The 4,814-nt window shown below is 38.5% G+C and overlaps 1 long non-coding RNA gene across 1 annotated transcript; it reads left to right on the forward strand.

Moving 5' to 3' along the window:
• The first annotated feature begins 3,225 nt into the window (after positions 1 to 3,225).
• Positions 3,226 to 4,092, forward strand: LOC118801172. Its single transcript, XR_005006474.1, has 3 exons — positions 3,226 to 3,357; positions 3,520 to 3,640; positions 3,735 to 4,092. It is a non-coding gene; the product is annotated as an uncharacterized LOC118801172 (long non-coding RNA).
• The last annotated feature ends 722 nt before the right edge of the window (positions 4,093 to 4,814 follow it).

A 4,814-nucleotide genomic window follows, 5' to 3' on the forward strand; every position in this document is an offset into this window, starting at 1 on the left:
CTTCTGCTGTGTACAGTACAGTGTTAACTTGCATTTGTGGATGCAGTAATGATCGGTGTTTATCGACAACGGTTTGTAAAGTATTCCTGAGCCTGGCGGTGATATCATTCACAGAAGCATGCAGGGTTTCAATGTAGTGCTGTCCGAGAGATCAAAGGTCATGTGCATTCAGTTGTGCTTCTTGCCCTTGCTATTTATGTAAATTTGAACTAAATCTGCAAAAGAATAATTTCCTCCATTAAGCATTTCTCAAGCATGACTTTCACTCGATTCCACCACCATCACATTTGGCTGTACATTAGCTGTGCTAATGTTATACTTTATACATATTTTAAGCTAAATACTGAAAAAACAATGACAGCCACCATGGTGCCAAAAGCTCATCAGACTAGTATCTGCCCCTTAGTGATAATAATTTAGACACACAACTGCCATCTTCAAAATTACATCAAGGCTTAGTAAATCACTCTATGATCCCAGGGATGCAAATTTTGGCAAATTCTTTTAACTAACAACTAACCGTCACTAATTGCCGATTAATCATCATCAGCAAGTCAAATTCAAGGACGCAACCCATCAACAGATCAATTAAAAAACGGACTGCTCTGGTTTAAGTCAGCATTTGCTATTTAAAATTGTCAGCATTGGTCTCACTTTTTCAGACTGTTTTGTCTCAAGACTGTGTGCCAATCACTTGACTCACTGCCATACCCACCTAACATTTATGACCCATTACAATTTGGGGTCTAGCACGTGGCATTATCCACGCCAGGACAACGAACGTGAACAGCACAAAGCATACTGTCAGGCATAATGCCGCTGATCTGTGAACAAACAGCGAGAGTTCTACTTGAGAGTGTCATAAACTCTGAGTAAACTTTGATAACAATAAAGCTCAATAAAGTCTTTGATAGCTGATTACATAGATTACATCAACAGTCTCAACTCTAATTCCTATCTAACCAGACTGGTATAGCAGCCCAGTGTAAGAAAAAGATTGTGAACATAATCACACAAACATAAAACGTGTGGATACACCATGTGCACACTGGAGGAAATAAAGGGTATTTTTTTCAACATTTACAGGAAGATAATCATACAGACACCCATGTGCAATGAAAAGTACATCTAATCTGCAACAGAGAGGCCATGACTTATACACTATAATAATGCATTTGTACCAACTGAAGTACCTTGACATTTGATCACCCCTTTTCAAAAACAACACATTTTCAACATTAACTTTCTCAGAAATTAATTCATGATGCTCTCCAGCTTTCTCAATCATTTTACAATCACCTACAGGTCGGTTCATCATCTGAATATGAGTACGCATGCACACCACACACCAGTAGTTCCATATTAGTGTAACTAAACTTGGTACTGTGACTAAGATATAATCATAAAAACAGCAGGCTTTAGCTGCCCTGGTCCAAGTGAAGCTTTTAAAATGGGGTGGGGGGGGGCACAATTAAAGAGGGGTCCAGGCCAATAATGGCCAGACTATTTCAGATATTTTTGGGCATATATATCCTTACTGACTATCGCACAAAATGTTGGCAACACCATGTAATAATGGCTTTATGATAGCCAGACCAACATGAGTCACAAAGCTCGAGTCAGAATACAGTTATTAGACATTTCATTAGACATTTAAATGGAAGGTAATAAAAGAACACTATATATTCTTGTTAGTATTATGTTTGTTTACATTTATTCTAATAATAAATGCTGTTTTTATGAGTAAAAATACACTTGTGTGCATATATACAAATTTGTGCAAGGCTTTTAAATGCTTTTCAAAGAGATGGCTATTCAAGACCGTGGTGCATTTGACAATTGCCATCAGGTATGAAGGAGCTGGTCCATTTTTGGTTTTGTAGGGAAGCAGCAGGGTTTTTAAAATAATGCAGGCAGCTACAGGCAGCCCTATATTGGTATTAATGGAATTCTTATACAAGCAGAATTACAAGGGAAAATGGCATGAAGATGCACAAAAAATGTAAATAAATAAGCAGTGGCTTTAGAAATGAAGATTAAGCTAGGGATAAACATACAGAACATGGTTACAATGGATGGCTCTGGGTGACTCAAAAACATTTTGGTTATCAACATTTTACAGTATAAAGCTGAAACTATGTGGAAACCTAACCATCACACCTATATGAGTTGGCTTGACATCCCATTCCATATGCAAGGGCATTACTACAACAGCCTCCACTCTTCTGGGAAGGCTATCCAAAAGGTTTGAAGTGTGTCTGTGCAAATTTGTGCCCATTGAGTCAAAAGAGCATTTGTGAGGTCAGGCACTGATGTTGAACAAGAAGGCCTGGCTTGCGATCATTGTTTAAATCCATGTTCAGGCCACTGGAGTTCCTCCACAACAAACTTGTCAAATCATGTCTTTATGGACCTTCCTTTGCACACAGGGGCCAGTCATGCTGGAACAGGAAAACACCTTCCACAAAATGTAGCCACAAAGATGGACGCATATATTATTGGAAGGGTGAGGTGCACAAAACCCAGAAAAACAGTCCCAGCTCATTATCCCTCCTCCACCAAACTTTACTGTTGGCACTATGCACTGTGGTAGGTAGCGTTCTCCTGGCATTCACCAAACCCACATTCATCTTTCAGATTGCCAGATAGTGAAGCATGATTGATCACGTCAGAGAACCTGTTTCCACTGCTCCAGAGTCCAGTGGTGCTGTGCTTTACACCACTCCAGTCGACGCTTGGCATTGCACATACTGATCTTAGGCTTATGTGCAGCCGTGGAAGCCCATTTCATGAAGCTCCTGATGCACAGCTCTTGTGCTGATGTTAATTCCAGAGGCAGTTTGGAATCTGTAGTGAGTCGTGCAACAGAGAATTTTTGCATACTTGCATCCACACTTTGTGTGTTTGTGTCTATGGCTTTGCTGTAGAAGCTGTTGTGGCTCCAAGAAGCAGCAAAATTGTGTTGCAGTGTATGTCTGGCATATATGTACCAGTGGTATTTGATTATGGCTGCAGAGGGCACAAATGTAGAAAACTGGACTACATACTTTCCTATTAAGTGTCCTTCATGTGGTAATCCTTATGGGCTCCCTCACATGCAGACTCAATGATCCAATTTCAACTTTGGACTCATAATAAAGGAAATAAAGGACTGGTGTTTATGCTTTATGACTATAGTAAAGCAGTATTGGTCAGGCTTGTTGGGAGGTGGGTGGGGTTTAAACCTCTCACTGTAAATAAAATCCAGCAGTTTTTGTCCAGGGCTACACTGAAGACAACCTGTTCAAGAGAAACAAGCCAACATGAAATCCTTGTCTGTGGCTGTTGTCGTGCTGCTGCTGGTGCTGTCGTTACACTGTAAGTCTTCCTCTTTTTTGTTGTGATATGACTGTGAGCTAAACATGACTTGCCAGGTGATGTGTATATACTTTTGGTCAAATATGAATACAGAATGTTTATACCAGTATTGAAATTGAAATTGTGAAAACATGGACTCTCAATATTGCTTTGTGGTCATAGGTGAGGACAGTGTGGTTGATGGAAAATGCTGTTATAATGGAAAAGGACTCTGTAAATCATACAACGAATGTAAGAGATTTGGGGGACATCCTGCCTTTAGGACAGAATGTGGATTTTCAAGGTAACTTAACTTCTGTCACTCTTCAACATCATTCATTCCATAAATCTATAAGCGTACGGTCATTATATCACTGAACTATATTCTTGGTCTTCAGGTGTTGTATATGACCCATGGCAAGTATCATCAGAGAATCCATGGCTCGATCCTCCAAAATCATAACCAAGTCTAATGGGACGTCACCAAGAGGAATTACTCCAGACTCCAATCCAGAAACATGAAAGCTGTTGATGCTGTGATAATGAAGACTTTCAAGCAACAACAAAAGATCATATTCACTACATAATAAAATTATTATTATAACTATTGCATTTTTTTATAGATAAACTTTGTTAAAGATTTACAACCAAGTCAATTTTAAAGATTGACTGTAATTCTGATTTTCTGAGGTGTTCAATGCAATCCTTTGTAAATGTTTAATTAGTTTACTTAAAGTAATACGACCCTGTGGACTATGTAATGTGTTAACTGTATTAATCACTCTGTGGCAGTTAATAAATTGTATTTTATTGATGTTTGTCTCTTTTTATTTGAATGTATAATTTTTCCAACTTAATCATCACCTACCAAAACATTTCAGCTCAAAAAAAATCCCAAGACTTTTCACTGGAATCACAACCTTTGCAGGTTCTTTAAGTCCAAAGGACAGATGTGGTCATGAAACATATCACAGTGCACACTGTCCGGTGGAAAGCAGAGCAAAAATACAAGCATTTTACTTCATTTGTGAAATAATGAAATTCTACATTCTATGAAAGGTCCACTCATCGTGAGTGATAAAGTACAAACTAAAGGTATTAAAAAAACGTCACTGAAAGTGAAAGTCCATGGGTAATACCACAAAGGAGCTGCCAAGGGCTGCTGCACAATTTTCAAAATCAAATTCAAAGCTTTTTATTATGTTTTTTTAATATGTTATTCAAATCTTCAAAGAGACTGCATGATCCTTACGCTCTCTTTTTGGTGTGCTCAACCATCAATTCTGCCATCCTCCATTCCTTCTTCAGTGGTCAGGTTAGACCACTGGACCGCTGGTGGCTGCATGCTTTTGGTTGGTGGACTATTCTGGAGTAGTTTAATATACAAGGTCATACAGTTTTTACATTGTCTTTCCAATTAATTCTACAGTAAAACCAGTTCATTTTATTGTCTGCATAACATGACATTCTCCACTGTT

This window comes from Colossoma macropomum, unplaced genomic scaffold, assembly GCF_904425465.1.
Source record: "Colossoma macropomum unplaced genomic scaffold, Colossoma_macropomum, whole genome shotgun sequence".
NCBI classification, from domain to species: Eukaryota; Metazoa; Chordata; class Actinopteri; order Characiformes; family Serrasalmidae; genus Colossoma; species Colossoma macropomum.